We start from the raw sequence: 24,596 nt of genomic DNA, 5'->3' as shown, positions 1-24,596 counted from the left end.
CTATGACAGAGGGAATCTGTATCTCCATAAACTTAGGCCCATCAGTATTTGGATACTGCCATCCATTCATCCGTTCTCTTCAACGTATCCACTTTAGAGTTGCAGGAATTTATCTCAGCTGTCACAGGGTGGGAGGCAGGATACGTCCCGGGCAGGTCGTCAAACTGTCACCAGATTAACACGTACACTGTAAAATGTAATTCTAGATGTTTGTTATTTCAACATATTATTCTATATCAGTTTGATGATAGATGACTGAAGTTGTTGTTATAACATAGAATTACAAGTTAAAAATGTCCCAATTACACCAAAAAAAGCTAACTTGAAAACTCATGTCCAGCTAAATCAGCAACTTATGTGAACTTGACAATGTAGGTAAGTTGAGCACAGCAGGATTCAAAACTGTCCCACGTGACTGCTATCGAGGGGAATTGGCGGTTAACGACATGCTCACTTTACTTGGACGTTTTCTAATCGTCTTCTTTGGAATATGCTTTCAAGGTGCGTAACATTGGTTATAACTATAAGGAAAGATAGCTACAAAAGTTGGAACATGTTTTGAATTTATGGCATGACGTGGGTTTTTTCTTTTACCGAAATGTTTGCTTTAGCTAATGTAACTTTAGCCGACAAGGTCCAGCTTGTGTGTCAGGACCAAACTTGACCTAATAAACTGACATATGGCCTTTTTTTTATGGGTTTAATGTGGCACTGACCAAATCACAAGTATTGTGCCGCTAGCTTTAAAGGTTGTGCACTCAATCACTGTTGCGATATTAGCAAGCTAACTCAGCTAATTAATAAAGCTTATTTCATATTGTCTCTGTACTTGTAAATTTCTTTCAAGTTCACAGGCTGTTGTATTTTGGTGGAAGTTCATTTTGGCAATATTTCCAATAACTGACTGGGTTCAAAAAGAACTTTTTGGCATGCTTGTTGTCATCTGTTTACCCCTATGTAATCACTTAAGTTGTTATTAACTGCTGCATGCTAAGCTGCAAGAGTGCACTGAGGATTGAGACAAAATATGGTCTACAAACCAGCATTATATTAGATTTTATCAGATAGTCCTCCAGTTTTTGCTTTAATTATATTGTGCAGTTATTTGTTACCCTGAAATGCTTTATGCTTAACAACAGCTCACTATTTTAACTTATTTTTGAACTCTTGTGATCAGTATGACTAGATTGTGTGAGTTTCCATTCTAAAAGAGCTATAGTGATAAAATAATTGGCATAAGAGACACTGATTTTTGGCATGGTATACTGCAGAAGTTTTTTGGGTTTTTTTTTTTGCATAATTTACCTTTTAATTGAACTGCATTCCCTGTATTGTAACAAAACTAACATTGTTAATATATCAGAATTAGATTATTCTGTTATTATATGTTACCTTATATATGTAATCAAAGTAGTTGAATTAGAATACTGCTGTAGATCACATTATACCCTTTAATATAGAGTGTGTGAGCTGTATGTAGTTTAGTTCTCATTATACTTTTGAGTTAACAGAACATATTCACATATTAGTTCATTAGATAAATGTGCATCACTCTGTATCCTTGATCTGCTGGGAATGTGTTACACTGTTTTCTTGACATGCTTAATTGTTGAATCATGAAGAGAAGGTTGTAAGCAGGAGACTCTGTGTCTAAAGACAGGGGAGATAGATAGACCACATTCCACACCCCCACCTTACAGAAAGCAGAGAAACAACTGCCGAGGTCATAACTTAGGCGCTGTAACAGAGAAAAAATGTGATGTTTTGGCTTTTACGACTAGCTGGGGGCCACTAGAGACTATAAAAAGCTGAGCAACCCGTCACCATTTTGAGACATGTGCCTGACCCTCTGGTAGCATCTCTCCCGTCCGGACGTTGTAATGCTCTTATTGTTGAATTGTATGGAAATAAATGATTGTTGATTGAGCATTTATACACCGAGTATTGTCCTTCCTTCAGCCCAAAGATTCAAAGAATTGGGAGAATTCAACAACTTGGTGCCGTGTGACCCGGATCTTTGGTGTGCTGAGGAGGTGCAGATTTGACCTTTGGTGAGATCGTGAGGCGAGGTGAACAGAGGACCGGTCCAAAAATAAAAAGGTAAGCACAGCCTGTTGTATTATAAATACCAAATGTGCATATTGGGCTTTCCAAATTAATCTGTTCACTGAGTCACATGTATTTTCACAGTAAATTTGTCGGTGTCTGGTTTTTGGCGCAAGATACTAACAACATAAGTTGAGGCTGAATTCCAGTGTGTTAAATAAACTGCTTCTACCGAGATACTAATAACATACTACGTTGGACTAGTTGCAGTAAACTGCTTCTACCGAGATACTAATAACATACTACGTTGGACTAGTTGCAGCCACTTTACCTTCCACATTTAATTTTGTCTAATACTGGCTTCTGTAGCAATAATACATTAGAATTTATTCTGAAGACGCGGCCATTAGTCCAGTACATTGAAGTCGAGGTTTGAAGTTTGTTTATGGTGTCGGTTACGTCCTGGCTCTTGCCGGCTATGAAATAGAAGTTGATTTAAGGAAAAGCAGATGCTGGCTTCACGGTGCGGTTGAACGCTGGCAACGCGAGAGCGAAACACGTCCGTAGGTTTGGTTTATGATATGGCCGTGTTCCGGTGGTGCGGCCGTGAAGTGCAGTAGTGGTTGGTGCTAATTTTAGTACATTGAACAGAGGCTTGACGGTGGTTTGTGGCGTCAGTCGAGTTTTTTTTTTAAGGGCTGCGGTCATAAAACAAAGTAAAATTTTACTTGCCAAGAAGTACATAGAGCAAAACCTGGTTTATGATGTCGGGTATAACTTCGGGGATGCAAGCATCACTTTTATGATGCGACTTTGCCCCGTTGTGGCGGTCATAAGCGCAGAGAAAGGGGTATTTTGGTCTATGGTGCAGTGTGCTTTAAGAAGATCTAATAGTTGAGCTCAGAGGTTTCTGTGCAAATTTCTGCTGATGAGAGGCGCTCTCTGTGTGTCTCACTGATGGTGTAACGCGCTGTGTGTGTAAGGCGCGCTCTGGCTGTGTGTGAGGCACGCTGAGTGTGTTTCTGTGTGTGAAGTCTGAACACAGTGACAGTGACGGTTGATGTGTTTGATTAGGAGGACATTAGAGCAAAGACACATTTTAGGATCCAAGGTTGATGCCTAGTGTACCTGTGGAAATAATTTTGCCCTAGGAGTGGCGACCCTCCTGTTCGTGGACGCGCGGCCAGGACCGGCGGCGTCCGGATGCCGAGGTGGTGACTTGGGGAGGTGAGGGCCCCCGCATAGCTACGGGATAACACTGGGACCGCAGCGTAATCGCGGGTTCACATTTATTCCGGACTAGAACAAGACACATTTTGCGAACAAAGGTTGAGTCTAGATTAGTAAAGAAATATAAAAAGGTTGAATTCCTCGTTTCAGTGGTTGAAATTGTTGTGTGCCTGTCCCCTGACGAGTGTGAAATTAAAATAAAGAGGGAATTTGGAGCCACATAGAGATAGACGGGCATAATTGGGTGTATTACTCTGTGGTGTAATAAAAATAAAAAGGAGAGATAGTAAGAGGTGTGCAGTGGAGAATTATGGAGGAGTACAGAGAGGAATGTGTTGGGAGACTGGCGTACAGTTTACGCTGTCAAGGTAGGCGGGTTGCCTGCTTATCTGTTTAACAGTGATGAAAATGAAATTAAATAAATCTCTTAGTGTGTTAATACAGGAAGCTGCGGACCTGGACCAACTGCCCCCACAAGCACAGCGGCCGAAGCAAAATTATAGGTAATGGGAACCACACCCAGCACGAATCAGCAGCTGTGAAAAAGACAGCAGCGAGGAGAGAATTAGAGGAGAAATTAAGAGAAGTTTTAACACATAAAATTGGGGCCAACGGACTTGTGGAGGTTGGGAAGGCGTCCGGAGCATCACAACAAAAAGGTGAAACAAAAACACACACAAGCAGAGAAAGGCTCCTTTTAAGGTAACGCCTAGTTTGAGAAAAGATAAAATTAACCTGCTTTTATACAAATGCACATACACGCAATGAAGAAACAGCTTACACTCATGAATACGTGAAGATTTTCCAGCAAGGTTAAAGAAAAATTAACATACTTAAATGATGAAGTCTATACATTACTGACAAAGAAACCCTCTGGGTTGCAGGACAACAATTTAACTAAAAAAAAAAAAAAAAAAAAAAGGAACACTGGTCTAACCAACCAGGCAAGACACAACAAATTTAGTGGTTAAAAGATTCAAATTGTGACATGTTTTCTGTTGATTGATTAATAAAAGTGATTACTGAATGAAAGAAAGTTCCTTTTTTGGGCTTTTAAACATGATCTTAAGAATTTTAACATATACCGGTGTTGTCCTGTCAACTTGGTGGGTTAGGAGTTGATTATATCGGGAGACAAAAAACAAAAAAAGGGGGAGAGAAGGCTGACACAGGGCCTGGCCCCATTGTCTCCCCTCTGAATAACACAGCCAACACAACAACATTTTCCTGTTCGTTTGTTTTTGTTTTTTGTTTGTTTTTGTTTTGTTTTGTTTTTGTTTTTTCTATACATATTTAATTACAGGCTGCTTTGCCGGCCCTGAAAGCCGAGGCTGACTGGACTCCTGCTCTCCCCCATACGTGACACTGACCAAATGCTGCAACAGCTGGACCCACAACAACGACCTGAGAATGTCAACAGACCTGCAGGAATGTGATCTCATGCAGCCGAGATGGAGAGCACTAAACCTAAGGCCCGTTTCACTACACGGGGGAAAAATTCCCAGACTGCGTCAGCTGACAGAGCTGTGACGAGACGCCCGCCAAGCCCGAATGAAAAGTAAGGCCGAGCGAAAGAATGCTGACCTTGATAACTTTGCATTCACACTGTGCAGGACAGTGATGGACCAACACGGATGATCGGGTGGCGAAAAAGGGCGTGACCGAGACAAGAGGAGTAACTGAGGACAGAAGGCACCTCAGAATGGACAAAAACACAGAAGAAGATGCAGGTTTCACCTGCGGTGAACATCGACACTGGAGAAAGGACTGCCCTAATTGGGGTCAGAACCAGGACGGACTGAATTTTGAGCAGCAGCAGCAATGGTCGCAAACAAACTGAAAAGGAGGGGGGGCAGGACCCCAGGCCATGCTTCAGGCAGTGGTTTACCCAGAACACCAGAACAGGAAAGTGATGAACAAACACACACACACACACACACACACACACACACACACACACACACACACACACACACACACACACACACACACGGGAATGTTGATTCACTGAGAAGTGATGCACACACATACACATGCACACGCTTGTGCAATGAAGAGTGATCCACACGCACACACACACATACACGCTGATGCAATGAAGAATGCTTTGCTTATGCTGATATGCAAAATGCTGCACACAAACATCCCAATGCATAATTTTTATGAGGAGCCATTGATTACTTAGAATGTGTTATATGTCACCCAGAGGGCATTTATGTAGATTTTAGGAATAAGGTCTAAAAAAGTTTGGTTATGAAAACAATGTCTGTGCGTGATGTCTGTTTATGGCTCAAGGCCTTGACTGAATTCTTTGCTGTGCTTCACACAGCCCTGATGAGGAACAGTGGCACAGAGTGAAAATGATGAATTAATAGTGTAAGTTTTAGGTCGGAGTACGGCATTTTCTGTGATTGAGTTTTAATTCAAGGAGGAACAAAAGGTGTTACGGCACCTGAGGTTCTCATTCCCACACAATATTGTCCCGGCAGGAAGCAAAATGTTCCTGTGAATTTCTGGTTGATTGTTTGGTTTTGTTTAGCGCTAGCTTGATTTTATCAGTGAGCTTTGGCTTGTGTTCTTTCTCGTAAGCGAGAGAGGGATAGTTTTATGCTTGGACATGTCTGCAACGGGCCCTAGTTTGTGTTATTTTAGTAGTATTTTGTTGGTTATGTCTGTTTTCGTTTTTGTTACAGTGCACTGGAGAAAAAACATCTGAGAGGTGTGATCCACCGGTGGTGATATGTTGATATTTTGTGAGTTTATGATTTAACAATCAGCTCTTTAAACCAGGCCTGAAAGATTGAAATTTAAAGCGCTATGAAATATTCTTACAAAAACAGTTGCAAAGTGTGCTTCTCCATGATTGTAATTGGCTTGGGAGAAATTCACATATAGGGAACACTGATCTAAAAGGATTGCACCGAGTCAATCCGGCCCAAAAAACAACAAGGAATTGTTTTCCTTTAAAATGATGACGTCATCTTGCTGGTGATGGATGCTCGAATAGGTTGCGCGTGAGACTCCATTATCAGCAACATCTGGTATGAATGTGTATGGAGGTATGCATGCGAATGGACTGTGATGGACTGACGACTAAAAGTTTTGACTGACTTGATACTGAGACAATGACTGCACCCACTTTAGGATTAGTAAATGCCAATAAACAATTCATAAACAATTCACCCAGCCGACAAGAGAAGGGTGGATGCTTCGCTTTGTTTTGTTTTGTTTTTTCAGGAGCAGGAGGATAAGAGAGACTGGAGGAGGAGACTCTAGCTTCACATAAGTATGAACTGCAGACTTAACACTTTGGTTGCTGATTTTGAGTTACCGATGTTTGCATTAAGAAAACTATGCTATATTAGCTGTGTTTTGATTAAGGTATCATGTTATATTATTGGGAATGCCAAATGCTACAGTGGAGAAGACTTTTGATACCACTCATGACTGGAATATGTTACTATTAACCACAGCAGGCCACTGTAAAAAGTCAATTAAATTTTATAGAGGAAAATCGCCAAAATTGAACAATACCTATGAATGACTGGCCACATTCAGAATAGAGATATGCAATAATAAACATTGGTCCACATGATTTAGGTTCTCACTTGAAATAGTAAGTTATTAAATGTAGAATATAATCGACAGGGACATTTGATAGGATGTGGTACTGAAAAAGAACAAGAGCAAAGTAAATAAAGAAAATATTGTGTTTAGTTTGGATAAATTCAAATTAAAATGTACCATTACACTCAGAGGATCAATATGAAATAAAACATATGCAAAATTTGTAGGAAGTACATGACTGATAACTGTTCTGTCCTGAGCGTTTGTTTCTAGAGCACCCACTTGACCACACCAACAGTTTCTCGCCACCGAGGAGGGGTACTTGCAAAAAGAATAAAATAAAAATCTGAGTTTAACAAAACATTTTAAATGTAAATATCAAGCTTACCTTTCTTTTTCCATGAAATGTGCTTGTGGGCACGCCAGCCATTTTGAAAAGGTGGGCAAAACAATTGGCAAGGCCACACCCCCACACATGTGATATAATTTTAAAGGTACTGTTGCCCTCTCTAAGAAACATCAGGAATTAGAGGAGTGGCAAGTAGAGTATGCGAGCTACAAGCAAAAACTAAAATGTGTACTACAGTGTGCAAAAATGAAATACTGGGTCATCAGGGGGTCATGAGGGACATTTATAAAACTAAAAGTCCCACTAACCTTAAAGTGCACTTGAAAAGCCCACACAAGAAGGTTAACCTAGCTTACCTAGAAGACCTCATCAGGGGGAGCACACTCCCCCTCCTTGAAGAGCTCACCCACTCAACCCGCATCCCCAGAAAACAGCTAACCCCAGATAAGGCAGCGTGATGTATCCCGAGACAACAGGACTGGGACATCTAAATAAAGGTGTGAAACAATCGCCTTCAAAAGATTATCAATTCACTTGAACCAAAATTAGGACCACACGGTGCGGCAAGAGTTAATAGTTATTAGTCTCAACACCCAAGGATAACCAGAAGAGCATGACTGATATGATGGAACTGGGATTTTGTTACACTTAATTTTTGCAAAACACAAACAAAACTAAATTGAAACTAAGGATTTTCAGAAAATAAAAACTAAACTAAACTAGCAAAGAATTGGTAAAAACTAATTACAACTGGTAAAAATTGAAAATCTGGAGTCGAAACTAAATAAAATAACAACTAATGGAAATGGCGAAAAGTTTAAAACCCTGGTGCAGAGATTGGCAAATCTGACCAGGAAACGTTATAAAATGGATTGTCAGGATAGTCAGCGTTAAAGCCACTTTTGACAGTCCATACTAGGATGGCATTGGACATCTTCGGGGCAGAAAAGGGTTGGTGTGACCAAGGTGTGGTTTGGCTTGTTGTATGTACATTTCAAAATGTTACAGCTCTGGATGGACCAGTTACCAGATATGATGTCACTAACCTTCTCTTTTAAGTGTCTAGCTCCAATGAATTGACACATGGGAGTGTGTCAAAAAGGGGGAGTTGAGTCCGAACATCAAACAATGGTGTTATGAACATTTTATGACTTTATTTGTGTGTTTAATAATTTAGATATGGTAAAACTTAAGCTTATAATGTGGTAGACTTAGAAATGGTTCATTAATTTTTGATTTCTTTTACACACACATAGATTATGATTAGAATAGGTTCTGAACATAATATTTTAAACCAAATTTGAATCATTAGAAGAACAATGGATAACAATATTAGATTATCAAGGCTAGGGAGAGAGGTGTTTTGGTTTTCTGTCTCTTGCAGAGAAAGGAACAGACACCAGACGGGGACACGGAGATGTGAGGACCCTTCACAGCAGAGACAGATGTAGGGACAGCCGAGACAGCAACTGGGGTCAAGTGTCATGACGTTTGGGCTCCTGGAGAAGATGGATCCCACAAACACAGCAATAACCATGAAGGGGTTGGCGAAAACCAGGAACACCAGACCAACGAGGTTCAAGAGGCTCTTGGCAAAAAGGGGGACACGCCGGTGACCCCAAAACACACAGATCTTTGTTTGAAATCGGGGCAGAATAATCCCCAGAACTGTGCAATGACTAAAGGGTGGTCTAACCCCGGAGGTCGAAGAAAGAAGCTGAGAATCACCCAACTGGAAGACACTGGTAGCTGCAGCAATAAAAATAAAGGTTAAAAGCTCCTTAGACAGAGGTTCTAGTCTAAGTACATTTGAAAGGTATAAGGGGGCATTAAAATGGGAGTGGAAAACTGGAGCACCAAAATAAAGCTGTGGGAGAACTGGGGAGTGATGGGAGAGTCATCTGTAACTGCTGTTATGGTTGTAAATCTAACTTTGCTTGCATCTGAACTGCGTGAACACAGAGGTCATCCCACATATGGTCCACCCGTTAAAGGGGGACAGAGGGCCTCAGGATCAAGAAAACTTGGACCTTGCGACCCTGGAGTGCATGTTGTAAGTGATCTCTTTCAGAGATCAAAAGGGGGAATTATTAGATTATTCTGTTATTATATGTTACCTTATATATGTAATCAAAGTAGTTGAATTAGAATACTGCTGTAGATCACATTATACCCTTTAATATAGAGTGTGTGAGCTGTATGTAGTTTAGTTCTCATTATACTTTTGAGTTAACAGAACATATTCACATATTAGTTCATTAGATAAATGTGCATCACTCTGTATCCTTGATCTGCTGGGAATGTGTTACACTGTTTTCTTGACATGCTTAAGTGTTGAATCATGAAGAGAAGGTTGTAAGCAGGAGACTCTGTGTCTAAAGACAGGGGAGATAGATAGACCACATTCCACACCCCCACCTTACAGAAAGCAGAGAAACAACTGCCGAGGTCATAACTTAGGCGCTGTAACAGAGAAAAAATGTGATGTTTTGGCTTTTACGACTAGCTGGGGGCCACTAGAGACTATAAAAAGCTGAGCAACCCGTCACCATTTTGAGACATGTGCCTGACCCTCTGGTAGCATCTCTCCCGTCCGGACGTTGTAATGCTCTTATTGTTGAATTGTATGGAAATAAATGATTGTTGATTGAGCATTTATACACCGAGTATTGTCCTTCCTTCAGCCCAAAGATTCAAAGAATTGGGAGAATTCAACACTGACTGGGTTCAAAAAGAACTTTTTGGCATGCTTGTTGTCATCTGTTTACCCCTATGTAATCACTTAAGTTGTTATTAACTGCTGCATGCTAAGCTGCAAGAGTGCACTGAGGATTGAGACAAAATATGGTCTACAAACCAGCATTATATTAGATTTTATCAGATAGTCCTCCAGTTTTTGCTTTAATTATATTGTGCAGTTATTTGTTACCCTGAAATGCTTTATGCTTAACAACAGCTCACTATTTTAACTTATTTTTGAACTCTTGTGATCAGTATGACTAGATTGTGTGAGTTTCCATTCTAAAAGAGCTATAGTGATAAAATAATTGGCATAAGAGACACTGATTTTTGGCATGGTATACTGCAGAAGTTTTTTGGGTTTTTTTTTTGCATAATTTACCTTTTAATTGAACTGCATTCCCTGTATTGTAACAAAACTAACATTGTTAATATATCAGAAAATTAGCAAACATGAATAAATGGCGAAAACAATATAATTATAACTTACATTTTTATTTTACTTATTTTAGGTCTGTGAAGCCAAACTTGATGCTGGGGATTTATTTTTGTCAGTGGAGTCAAATGGTAAGTTACAATTTGCGCATTTTGTCATATTGGAAACACCACAGATTATATTGTAACTTAATAGCTCTGTAGAACAAATGATATAAAGATTGTAGTGTCAGGGTACTTCTTAAGAAGTAATATTGCACTATTGATGATCGCATGCAGGTGGCATAAACTAAATATTCAGACGTGCTACCAACAAATGATTCATTAACAAAAGCAATGGAGCAGACCGTTTAGGTTCTTGTGGTTGTAATAACACCCATACCTGCTGTCATTAATTTATTTTCACAGGTCTAGATGATCACATCTGACTTTGTCATTTAAATGAGGTGGACTTGCAAACTTTGCACTCTTTTGGGTAAATTGCCGTCCACTACATATACACAGAATGTGCACAGTATTTCAGATATAAAAAGGGAGTATATAATGGACTTGCTGGCTTTAATGTAAAAAGCCTGTTGTGTAACTTTAATGAGGCAGTTGGACTAAAACAGTATTGCTCATCAAGCTAAACATCTGAGGAATAAGGAAATTGTTACTTGTCCTTTTACTCAGTGTTCTTTTAATCGCACGTTTACTAAAGTTTTACATCACACAATCATTCTACTTTAAAAGATTTCAAGACAGAGCTTATTGTTCTCTGAACTTCCTTTCCTTTCAGGTAAAGTGCATCTTTTTGTTTGTTTGCTTTTGTGTGTTTGTGTTTTCTCTAATGGGCCTCAGATGACGGTTTGCTTACATTTGGGTCTCAAAGAATCTTTTTTATTCTGCCCTTTACTCTCCACCCCTCTTCTTCTGTTGCTCAGGTTGAAGCAGAATTTGCCCGTCTTACATCTGTTGACCTGAAAGGGTTTCTTTTTGCTGTTCTTGACCATTATGGAAAGGTTCGTGGAGCTGTACAAAATTAAGAGCGGCATAGGAAGGCTAACCAGCCTCATAAAATGCTTCGGTGATGATGTAAGTGTTCAACTGCGAAATCTAATCCTTTGTTTAAGTTTTAGGTTATCCAGTTCAACTGATGAACTCATTGAAAGAAAGCTGATAAGTAAAGTCTGTCATCATATTTCACAACTGGACATTTAGTGTGGTAACTTTTACTGTGTATATTGGTGGTAGGTTGGATATCATATTCTACTTGAATGTCCTGATAAGCCTGATTCAAAATCTCCAATGATAATCATTTATTGATGGAATTATGTATCAAAAAGCTGTGAATTTGGAGCTTCATAAACACTGTTTAAAAAGTGTTTTTGTTTTCTTTTTGACTTCTTTGACCAGATCCCTACACAAAGGAAGAGGACAGAGGACCTCATTTTCTAAAGGAAGATCCCTCACACACTTTCAAGACTGTGAAGGTTAGCATTGTTTCTTTTAGTAAATTTAATAATGACAGCACCACAGTGGATTTTAAATGAAACATGTGGCATATATGAAACAATAGATACCACATGATAACATGTGTACTTTTTCCTCACCAAATGTATTATTACAAAATCTTTGACACTGGATTTGGTCTAGGTTTCAGAGAAACTAACTGGCAAGCTAGCATTGATATTATTAGTGTCTTGTGTTTATTCATGTCTTCACCAGGGTCTTTGACATTTCGCTGCTGTACTGTTCACTTCAGCTTTACGTTTGATTTCTCACATTGTATATTGTAATGGCAGAGATATTAGGATATTTAAGGGCCTGCAGTGGCTGCTACAGCTGTGGGGGGCAATACTTTGGTGAAATGTCCTGGACCCTGGAAAAGAGACTGTGTAGACTGGGTAAGCAATTAAAGGTTACTGGCCCAGAGTCATTGGGCAGCTGGGTAAAGGTGGATGTTGATATTCAATGCCAATTATGCAACCTGTTCAGCCATGTCTATATGCTCTTTTTTTATGCTGTTAATATAGGGGGGGGGGGGGGGGGGGGGGGGGGGGGGGAATAAACTTTAATCAATAAACTGATTAAAGAAGCATTGTCGATCGAGCCACAATCTGATCCTGTAGTGTAGCTGCAGTTTGCACATTTCATGTATTCTCAGCCAGATTTGGTTCAGAGCACAGCCAATATTTGGCATAAGTAGATTTAAATTTACACACACTGATGATGGCAGCTACATTGTAACCACAGTCAACCTGGGGCGCACTGACAGAGGCGAGGTTGCCAGACACTGGCACCACCGGGCCCTCTGACCACCACCAGTAGGCAACAGGTGAAGTGTCTTTCCCAAGGACACAATGACTGAAACTGTCGGAGCCGAGGCTCAAACCGGCAACCTTCCGATTATAAGACGAACTGTCAACTCTTGAGCCACGATTCAGTCATCCACCCATGTGTGTGAATGACTGAATGTGTAAAGTGCTTTGGAGTCCTTAGGGTACTAATAAAGCGCTATACAAATACAGGCCATTTACCATTTAAATTGAAAATTTTGTTTGAATTCTGCAATTGAAGACATGCTCAGTTATTTATGAACATGGTCTTTGTTTAAAGCAAGAAATGGATTTGGGGGGTGCATATCTCATTCTGAAAAAACTTTAACAACTAATAAGTGTTACTCAAAGCCAATCACCATCATCCAAGGTATCAGTATGGCTCTTCTTTGGAAAGACATGAATTCTTAAGCACGAGGGATATTGTGTAATTGTGTAATTTTATTTTATTTTGTCTTTGAACCCTTTTATAGCTGACAGGTATTGAAGACACGTTTTCTAAGGGGATGAAAGTTGGCATTGTGATGGTGAAAGAAGAAGACATCATCGATGTGTTGGTTGTCCTTGAGGCGGCAGTAATCCTGTCTAATCTGAGGGATGTCTCAAGTGCCATTTCCATGCTGATGGGCCTTCTTTTTGCCCTCAGCATAGACTATCCAAAGGAAGTTAAGGGCATCTTTGAAGTCATTCAGAACGTCCTAATGAACATTGGTGGAAGGCAGTGCATCTCACTAGTGCATGGTCTAAGAAACAGACTCTTGCAGAACGCCAAGCAGAACTGTAATAGTATGCTCACAGCATACAATTGCCTTAGTGTTAAGGACAGTTTTTATTTTACTGTTTGTTTTTTTTTATTCTTGCAAGTTCTCATTCTCACTTTTGTATGTCACTAAATGACTACACTTTACATTCCAGATTAGACAATTACTCATTTGTTCATGGTTTAAGAAACTTATGTGAACAACAATATAATGGTGGACTCTGCAGATGTTTATCTCATGCAAGTCAGTAGTTTTTCCTTTGTTTTGCAATTGAGCAGACTCAAACTAATGTTTCTGAAATATTCATATTATCAAATGTTTCAGAAGCATGCACTCATTTTCAGAGATATTGGTTCTGTGGAATTTGTTGCAATTGTAAACAAAGACAAATACAAGAGTTTGATGTCTTAGTTGTTATAAACTGATCTTTACTGTCACTTATCAAAGGTTTTGTACTATTTTAATATTTCAAGTTTTATGCTAACAGGTGTGACTGAGCACAGTGAAGTTTTAAAATTTTGCAAATGTAAAGAATAACTTTTCTAAAATAGCAAGTCTCCCGTTGATACATTACATTAATGCAGACTTTATGTAGTTACTTCACAAGAATCACTACTGCTCCTAGAGTATTGGTCAGAATTTAATCTTCACCCAAACTGGGCTCAAGACCAAGTTCAAATTTATTGTTTCACAGGGAGCAACTTTTGAGTTTTGATGGATTGTGAGCCTGATTTTTCTGTTTCTCAGATGACTAAGATGGCACAATAAATGGTGAATGTTGGGTGCTCATGAGTAATTGTCTTGTCATGTTCTTAAAACAAACCTTCTGCCTGAAATGATCAGATACACTTTAATGGAATCTGTGAGTTTTTATTTTTTTTTCTGTAAACAACAGAAAATTTATTTAAAGGAATGTAGATATTTAAACCTGAGATCTAAGATAAACCTAACAGGTAGTTTTGCTGAAATGGGTGTTAGAAAGCTTAAAAAAAACTTAAGATGTTCAATACACATTTTTCTTTACATCCAGTCAATCAACTCTGATAATTAAAATGAAACTGATTTAGTTCACTCAGCTACCGTAAGGAGCTCAGTTAATTAATAAACTTAAATCAATTTAGCTAACAGATTATGTTAGTTAAGCTAAAATAGATTCCTAAGTTAAAAGACCTACTAAAGTATTTGAATTAACTAAAAAACCCAAGTCAACTGAACTAGGACAAGAGTTTAATAAACAATAGATTATTTTAATTTAGCTGAAAGGGTTTCCCCAAGTAAAAATGACAATTAAAGGAGTTGAACTGACTAACAAATCTCAGTCAACTAAACTAAGATGAAAGTTTAGACAACATGTGATTTTTCAACATAACATTTGGTTGTGTTACAAGAACAAACTTTATTTCTTGACTTAACTTAAAATTTTAAGGCAGCCCTTTACCTGATATTTTTAAGTTGAAACAACAAGTTATATTTTACAGTGTAGAGACAGAAAACCATTCACACCTACAGCCAATTTAGAATCACCAGTTAACCTAACCCCCATGTCTTTGGACTGTACCCAGAGAGAATCCACGAAGACACGAGCAGGACGCAGGACCAATTGCTGTGAGGAGACATTTCTAACCACTGCACCACCTGCTGCCCTTGGGCAACGACATAAGTTAAAAAAATAAAACATCCTCTGATTTACAATCCATTGTGGTTGTGTACAAAGAATCAAGACATAATTGAAGTGTCAACTTTATCAAATTAAAGCTGTGCTTCAATCACATCAAGATTGTTTTATTTAAAGTTCACTGTGATGCTGCACAGAGGCAAACTTACAAGGAAAACTGTGTCCCTCCAAATCCTCACTTGTATGCCTGCATGCTTGTTTTTGCATTGATTTTATTGACAACTTTTAGTCCATTTGATGGACAAACTACTGGACTACGTGTATTATTACCAGGTTGTTTGTCTTGACTCCAAAAACTAACTCACTGAGGTTTGAGTTTCAGTGGTAAGTTTTTGAAATCATAAAACCAAAGACATGTAAAATATGACTTTTTAACAAAAGCCAAATCTTTTCGGATTTTTCTGACACATCTGGCTTAAATAACAGAAGAAAAAAAAATAACCTACCAAATTCATGCTGTACATATGTTTTTCTATATAATCTTACCTCCTTGTAAAGTTATTTGCCTGCTAAAGGCATGAAGTGATATTTATGTAATTCACTAAACAGACAAACTAACTTGAAAGAATGAATGTTGTTGTGAATAATAAATATTTACAGCCTCCAGGCATCAAATTATGCAATAATTAATCGAGGTTAATGCCACACTGTTGCCTTTCTGTGTAATGATGTTAAATAACCAGTGCACTTGATTTTCAATCAATCAGTCTGTCTCACACCGGAGATCAAGGAACACACTTAAATGCTGAGCTACAGCTTCGGGGTCTGAGGCTTTAAGGTATTTGCTTTCTAAAATGCAGCTTTGAAGTCACATCAACTGACTCAAGTCAGTGTGCCAACCAAGAGGAAAAAAGGAAGATTCCGATGATGTCGTTTGGGTTTCAAATCCTCGTCCCTGAAGCTTGACAGGTGGTTCTTTAAAGTTGGAGGCTCTCCCCATTAGGGAAGACATGTGACTTCACAGCAATGTGATTTACCTTTCTGTCCTTAGAAATATTTTTAAACATCTCCGGCATGATCCACTTCTCAGCTGTATGTTGATGCTACATCAAACACACATAGTACTCACCCCAGCTTCAAAATTATGGAAGTACAACATCTGATGATTTGCAGATTTGGAGAACTACTTTAGCACCCAGTGTAATCTAGACTAATTAATAATTATACAAATGTCACCAGTTCAAAAACACTCCTCCCTCATATGTGCAAAATACAGCCTGCTTTTAACGTCCAAATCGTACTCTAAAGTTGCATTAAATACAATCCTAGTATTAACAGGTGTTCAAATGACTATTTAAGGCCCCGACCACATAAGCCTAGAGACTGGTCAGTATCTGACAACCACAGGTGTTAGGGAAAACGTGTATTCTCCAGCTGGGTTTCAAGAGGTTGCTTGTAGGCACTGCATGAAATTAATCGAAAAGAGATATACAATGTTACACCAAAACACTTGTAATCGCCTTGATCGCAAAGAGGTTTGCATGTTTCCATGGTCAACCATAGTTTGTACAGAAGATGTGCATACATGTGTGTGCATACAGTGACATGCAATCTGGAAAAGTTAGACAATTCACCTCCAAAGTATGAAGTGAGCCTTTTGATTGTTTGCAGTGGTAAAGCATAACCTTTACTTTGAAGGTGTACAGTTTTCCTTACTGCCTGGATGAATGATTAAAAGTTAACTGTTTCCTAGAATGACTTCTACAACCACTTTAAAAGCTAATAATGTGGCATTATTGTGTGATAACTGATTCTTATACTGTCCAAATAAAAAAGAAAGAAAGAAATCTATTGTCAAACTGTGATGAAACATTCTGAGCATAGCCGGCATCGACTGGTGAAAAAACCTGTGAATGATATGTGGTTTCAATGTAAATTTCTTACCTCTTATATACAGTATCTAATGCTGTATTTTCATTGTCATTGCACTGAAAAACATCTAATTATTACCCAGTAATGGCCTCATTTCCTGCATCATATAATTATAATACTGCAGGCTTGCAGGTTGAAACCTGAGTCTTTCATTCATTTTTGAAACATGACATGGAAGATGATTTAATGCTTTTTTATCGTATTCTGTTCAAATGCAGTAATTTGCCTCGTACGCCCAACACAGTAAGCCTTACACACACACATAGACAGGCTTAACCACTATTTGACCTTGGGCTACAAATGGTTCACTTTTCTTCCTAACTATCCTCTCTCCCAGCGACATACACCTGTGACCTTGGAGCCCACTTCTTTCTTTTCTTGCCGTTATTTTTTTCCTGTAAAAACAGATGGATACAGGTGTTTTCACCATCTCAGCTCCACTGCAGACATTTCTCACCCTCTTTGTTTTCTATCTCTCTTTCTCTCTCTGCAAGTCCCTCCTTCTCTATCAAGGTAGCAAACAAAAGCAGATTACCATATTCATGAGCCCCCCGATGACAAATGAAAGCAGGAGTAAAAGAAAGAACAAAACCCATTCTTTATTGCACGTCCATCGCATATTGATCATCCTTTCAACTGCAATTATTTTCTCAATCCCTTTGATGCTCTTACTCCACCCTCACAACTTTGATTTTCACTCTATTTTCGCTCTCCTGTCTGTCAAAAGCCCGTTTAGATCGAGGGAGAGAACTGTCCGTGTGAACATTATGATGCTGATGGAAAGGCTAAACACCTTGTACTAGCTTATGTAATGCGATGTACCGTGTCTCCTACGTGTGATAGAGAGGGGGGAAAAAATCAATCAAACGTCCTTTTTTCCTCCTGCTTGCTAGCACTAACATTAGCTGTTTAGCTGCCAGAGGAGGACAATGGTGGAGCGGCGAGCAGTAGTGGAGATATTTTCATTAAAAAAACAATACAAGTACACTACAGTACAGAATAAAAACATTACTCCACATTATACTGCTTACAGAACTTTGGCTCTTTGGAAGCATCTGCACAGACAGCATGCTAACACAAAGCTAGCAAAAAACCCAGAGTGATGCTAAAGCCGACTGTATGCTGACCCCAGTCCAACAGTCAGAGCCTGAAGTGAGTGATGAGCAGTCAGGCTTGCACCCTTTGTTTCTATCTGTTCATGTTTCTAAAGTAGAATCGCTGTGACGATGGCTTTGAAGACTCTTAGAGCTGGTTTTCATTTTTGCTTCGTGTCCTCGGCTTTGTTTTCACACCTAAACAGTAAGAGATCACATTTGTCCTGATTAGGATTGGGATTTGTGTTGGTGTGTGGGACTGTAGCCTGTAGGTTTCTGTTGTTAACTGGTAATTATGAGACAGTGTGTTTCAGGTCATTTGTTGGAGTAATGAGAAAGTAATACAATGAGTAGTGTCCTGAATTACTTTCTCTGGTGAGTAATTAAGTAATGCACTGCATTACTTTAAGAAAAGCAATGCAGTGCATTACTTTAAGAAAAGTAATGGGTAATGTGTAACAACCCAAACACTGATTATCAAGCGAGTTCAACATATCCAGGAAATCCTTTTGATGCTCTGGCATTGCTTACAAGAACGTTGGCAATCAGGCAAGAGCAGCGCAGCTCCCTCAGTCGAGCCAGGGTTCTCCAAATTAGCTATGAGGCTTTCACATGACAAGAGTGGTGACCAATCAGAAACAGGAGGGGTTAACTGATATTACCAAAAAAAGAGGTCGAAATAACAGAGGTGTGGACTCGAGTCACATGACTTGGACTCGAGTCAGACTCGAGTCATTAAATTTATGACTTTAGACTTGACTTGAAAAAATGTTCTAAGACTTGTGACTTGACTTGGACTTTTACACCAATGACTTGGGACTTGAATTGGACTTGAACCGGTTTACTTGAAAAGACTTGATATTTTACCCCAAATATAAAATTTAACATGCATATTATATAGAGATTGAAAATGTGACATCATTCACGGGTAGAACCGCAAAGGATTCTGGGAACTCGTGGCAAGCGGTACTAGCGCACGCAGGCTTTCAATTAAAATCAGTTATACAGCGATAAAAAGAAACACAAAAATGTCAAGAAGCCGTTGTATTATTAACTGCAATAGCCGGTCGCATGACAGCCACGGGAAGCCGACGGGTAAAGAGATCGGTTGTTATCGGATTACGTCGTTGAAGAGAAATTGTTCAAGCCATGTTTCCGAAGTAACAAAGACACGACGGATGGCCTGGGCCCTGTGCTTCGTACGTCGCTTACTACATCCAAGATCAAATGAAACATCCAAGACCAAATCATCGCGCTAACTCTGAGCTCGCTATTCCGGTTCCCCGAACACACCTGTTGTTGACGATTAGTATAGCTGGATGAAGTAATGTGAGATCACTGGGTGGCCCAACAGGGCAGAGCAAGAACTCTTGAGTGAGGGATTTCATGAGTTTCAGAGTTTAATTAAAACGCAAGGGAACACTGCAAAGGCTGCAAAAGCAAGGAGAGAGGGCTGGCAGAAAGTTGCTGACAAATCAAACTCGTAAGTAATTCAATAATAACAATAATAATGGAGTGGATTTATATAGCGCTTTTCAAGGCACCCAAAGCGCTTTACAATGCCACTATTCATTCACTCTCACATTCACACACTGGTGGAGGCAGCTACGGTTGTAGCCACAGCTGCCCTGGGGCAGACTGACAGAAGCCAGGCTGCCATATTGCGCCATCAGCCCCTCTGGCCAACACCAGTAGGCGGTAGGGTAGATTTATCATATCACACCATATTATCCAATATTATATTACATTATATTATATTATAATATGTTATATTATATCCCCTTTCACATTAGAGCCACAACAGGACCCACTAGAACATGGGAACAAGTAAAAGTGAAATATAAGAATATTCTACAGAATGGTAATATTTATCACTTATATTGCTTGTCGTCTCTTGGAAAGAGACCCTGGAATACTCTGTTTGTTTGTTCATAACAGCAACCAAGAAAAGGGCAGAGCAAAAAAAAAGACAGGTGGTGGTCCTGCACCCCCTCGTCAACAAGTTGGTTAAGTGAATAATACCCTCACGGGAAAATCGATATCTCTCTATGAGCACACTGTCGCGCTGAGCTAAAGGATCCTGTCTGTCCCGCAATATACGCTGAATTCTGAGGACTCTCCTTATCAATCTTGCACCTTCCGCAATGGGTTGGTCGCGTATACGGACAGGATATGACTGCGACAGGCTTCCCAAATCCACCTTCGCTTTTATAGCCGTGGTCTCTCATCTTGATTACACGAAGTAATTTACAATTACTACTCTGAAATATGAATTACATCTGTAATAATCACATACATGTAATAGAATGTTAATAGTACATTTCCCTTTTTTAGGAAATGACCTGTATGTATCTGTGTGACATCAATAAAAGGATCAAGTGCTGCATTATCTTTAGTTACATTGATGTTATTTATTTATGGTGAAACAGTGGTGGAATATCGCTGTTGCTTTCGTATGAATGACGCGGACATACCTGCGTGGCCGCGATCTAATCCTGTTTACATAAAGTAAACCTGCTCCCCAGCAGGTTTACGCTTACGGCTCTGCTATGACAGCAAGTCCCGGATGGGCTTCGGGGAACCGAACGATCCAGGATCACGCGAAATCGTCAACAATCTCATCCAGCTAACTCACTTAGCGCGGTACGAAGAACAGGCCCCTGGATTGCAGCCATTCAAAGATCAAATATAACGTCCCAGAACACTCCAGCTCACAGGTTAGTCTGCTCCAAGCATTTACACGAAGGTCAGTGTTTTTTAGTACTTAATACGTCATTTTCATAACATAATTGGTGATATAGGTTACAAGCAAGTCTGGCGCTGAACAGAAATTGTCGCGCTATGCTCCTTTATTTATTGTGCATAAATAGTGAATTGTCCTGACACAATATTGCGTTTCGCTTCTGTTATTATGGTACATTGACAAAAACATATACTTTTATTCACAGGATAAAACTGTTTTTTTGTATCACTAATTGCCCAGTACGATTACAGCATACAGTATTATTGTCACTGCTACATTTCTGTAACGCGTACCAGAAATTATTTCCACTACTAATTAATTACCGTTGAGCTCAAAGGTCCTATTAATAAACGGTTAAGGAATGTGTATTTATGACGACAATTTGTGAGACTGGTAAACTTATGATACGTACGATGGTCTTTCGTTCTACACGGTGCATTTCAAGGTCCTGTACCCATCTGTCGGTAAACTGTACCTGGGCTTGTTGCAGTGACCGGAAGTTACTAAACTTCATGAGTGTATGCACTCACTCCAAGAACCGTATGATTATAAATATGCATATAAATATGCTACGATGAGATAGCTGACTTCATCTAACTAGCAAATGTTTTCCAGGCTACGTTGGTGATGCAGTTTTTTTTTAATGTGTATGATATTTTTGTCATGCGATTTTAAAGCCGGTCCTACAACCGCATCCAAGAATAACATGCAGCTTATCTCAGAACTATCAGTGAAAATTATTCTTGGAGCTAGGTTTAATTGAGCTGCATTTTAAAGAGGTGCAATTTCACAATTTGTGTATATTTTCTAAGTTCACTATTTTGTCATGTGTTGAGAAAAACACAGATTTTAAAATTACATGGTCTAATATTTACATTTAGCATAACTGCAACATGCTTTTTTTCGTTTTTTTTTAATGACTCGAAAGGACTTGAAATTCAAAATTTCAGACTTGTGACTTGACTCGGACTTTTACACCAGTGACTTGAGACTCGACTCTGACTTGCCTGACATTACTTGAGACTTGACTTGAGACTTGAGGATAAAGACTTGAGACTTACTTGAGACTTGCAAAACAATGACTTGGTCCCACCTCTGCGAAATAATACAGAGAGATTAAAAACACAATGCAGTGCACAAGCACTTGCTATAGCTAAAGCGTGCGAGTGTGTGGAAAAGGATTAAAAAGATACATATATATGTGTGTGTGTACTGTTTATCAAAGTGGAAAAGTGCTTTGTAGGAAAGTGTAATTGACGCCAGGAGAGAAAGCCACTAAAAAATGCCAACTGTGTGTAATCAGCCTCAATCAGCATCGCAGTTAAATGGTGCGTGAGCAAATAACAAACAAATATGAAAACAGAATTCAAACTGCCAAGTATATTTAGCCTACCTGGAAATTTTTATGATTCCATTAAGTATGAGGTTCTCTGTTTTACAAGATCTCCATATTAAGGCTTGTTTGCTTCAGAGTAACTGTATTTCCTATTGATGCTTGTAAGGGAATAATGAAAACTTGATAGTCTCTAAAAACTTTAAACTTTCTTACATGCAGAGAGGTCCGCAGAGTCTTTTGGAAATGGTGAGGCTCGTTTCTGAAGAATTGTGTGGTTATCAGTGGTTTTGTATAACTCCTCCTTAAGCACCGCCTCTGTGATACTGAAAACCCAGTTACCCCTAAATTATCTGCCAAATCCTGCTTTGGAGTACAGGCCACAAGTCTGACAAGTTCTGGATTTGTCCACATGTAGAGCCTGAATTCCTTCAACTAACTAGGCCACAGTATTCAGTTTGAGTGTGTTTTTTAATGTATTATTACCTTCTCCCATATTGGCCGTCAGCATCTTCCTCTCTGCATGAGCTTCTCTTGTTGTCCTCTTTTACTCTGGTTTTACAGTGGAACCCCGACTTACGCAATTAATTCGTTCCAGAGGGTCTTTTGTAAGTCAAAATTTTCGTAAGTCGAAGCACCTTTTTCCATCGTCTTTTGAGTGAGGCGATGCTGGCTGAAGATGAAGTTCTTGGTGGAGGAGGATGTGGCAGAGGTTGAAGAAAGCATGTGTATGCATACATACATACGTACGTGTACATGTATATAACATTATGGAATTTAATTTTTTTAAATTTTCTATTTTATCTATTTACGTGGGCATTTTGCCGTACCACGGGCAGAAATATTGCCGTTAAGTGCCTTCGTAACTTGAAATTTTGGTTAAATGGGGACTTCGTAAGCCGGGTTTCCACTGTATTTCCTGCCTGCTTTTGTTCCTGCTCCCTCTCACCTTGTCTGCGTTCTGTCCCTCACTATAATTTACTGATTGTGTCCTCGTGCTCTCACTATTTTGTCATGTCTATACTAGAGATGGACCGATCCGATATTACGTATCGGTATCGGTCCATACTGACCTAAATTACTGGATCGGATATCGGAGAAAAATAAAAAATGTAATCCGATCCATTAAATATCACGAAAGCACCTCACAAAACTTGCAACACGCCGTAACTCACCTCAGAACGTTAGCACGTCGGAGCAGTGTGCATCACGTGATAGAGCGGCTGTGGCATGCGGGACCTGTGGTGGTCTGGATAGCATTTGGAGCTTCGCTAGCAACCCGGCATTTCATCTCCGACAAAGTTATCCCGAGAGAAGTAAAGCAAGTGTGTAAGTCCATCTCTGAATGTTTGTAAAGCATTCCTGCGTTAAGCTTAACAAGCGACTGCCTCTTCTTGCTGCTACTTCAATCATGAAACTGCTTAACGATCAGCTGATCGGCTTTTCTGTCGCGAGTCCGTGTCTCTAGTTTGCTTTTGGCCCACTTTGCATCAGAAAGAGGAAACCAGCGACTGAACAACAGAAGCACGTTTAAGCTTGATCAGCTGTTGTTAGAATGTATTTAATATTACTTTCTACACCAGGATCTTTTTCTACAGCTGACGGCTGGTAACTGTGCAGGGGCGGATCTAGCAAAGTTTACCCAGGGGGGCCGATAGGGCATTAACAGGGAAAAGGGGGCACAAAGACATACTTTTCTTTCTTATTCTCATTTAAAATGTCTAGCTTTTAATAAATAATTATCTGACACCCAAAGTTTTAATTTGATGCAAAATGAATAGAAGTCCATTACTGTATATAGTGACTATTAAGTCTAATATATATACCCTAGTAAGCTATAGTACTTTTTCCTTTGGGAAGGTACCATCTGTGCAGTCTGCAATTTTGTTGAAGAAAGATGTTGAATCTATTTAATATTTCTTGAAAAATAATTGATTTCTGTGCATTTTTTTTCACACTGCATCAAATTAAGGTTGATTACGTCGATTAAGCATCATGAGGTGGAGCGTGAGGGGTGGTTCCCCATTTTTTATTTATTTATTTTTGTTGTTGCTGGGAGTTGGAACCCTATTAGTTAGGTTGCTTAATATTTATGCTAAGTACTCTTTCAAATACCAGAATAGGGAGGATGGTGTAGGTTTAAGTTTATTAGATTGATCAGTATTGCTGAACTATGAAATAATTTTTTTTGCATACAGGTATAACAGAATAGCTTTAGTGTAGTTGTTGTTTTAAACTTGAGTATGAACTTATACAAAATGCGGCAAGATATTTAAAAAACAGTTTTGTTGATTAAAAAACACTATATCGGATTCATATCGGTATCGGCAGATATCCAAATTTATGATATCGGTATCTCTAGTCTATACAGAATTAAAAGCAATTCTTAGAATTGTTTAATTAAAATTGGGACTGTGTGTAAAGCTGTCTGTAA

At 39.2% G+C, this 24,596-nt stretch overlaps 1 protein-coding gene and 1 long non-coding RNA gene across 3 annotated transcripts in view; one reads left to right on the top strand and one right to left on the bottom strand.

The window, feature by feature from the left end:
* Nucleotides 1–24,596, bottom strand: part of il1rapl2 (interleukin 1 receptor accessory protein-like 2) — a 520,306-nt gene that overhangs the window by 77,154 nt on the left and 418,556 nt on the right. The window lies entirely within an intron of this gene.
* Nucleotides 1,479–14,525, top strand: LOC308408660. 2 transcript variants are annotated; one of them, XR_013973827.1, is made up of 5 exons: nucleotides 1,479–10,498; nucleotides 10,775–10,841; nucleotides 11,290–11,440; nucleotides 11,762–11,838; nucleotides 13,158–14,525. It is a non-coding gene; the product is annotated as an uncharacterized lncRNA (long non-coding RNA). The 2 variants fall into 2 exon arrangements; XR_013973828.1 differs by lacking the exon at nucleotides 10,775–10,841 and having other exon boundaries at nucleotides 1,480–10,498; nucleotides 13,158–14,524.

This window comes from Rhamphochromis sp. 'chilingali' (assembly GCF_963969265.1).
Source record: "Rhamphochromis sp. 'chilingali' genome assembly, chromosome: 13".
Lineage (NCBI taxonomy): Eukaryota > Metazoa > Chordata > Actinopteri > Cichliformes > Cichlidae > Rhamphochromis > Rhamphochromis sp. 'chilingali'.
Note: the sequence above shows the minus strand (reverse complement) of the source record. Positions and strands in the feature narration are given on the sequence as shown.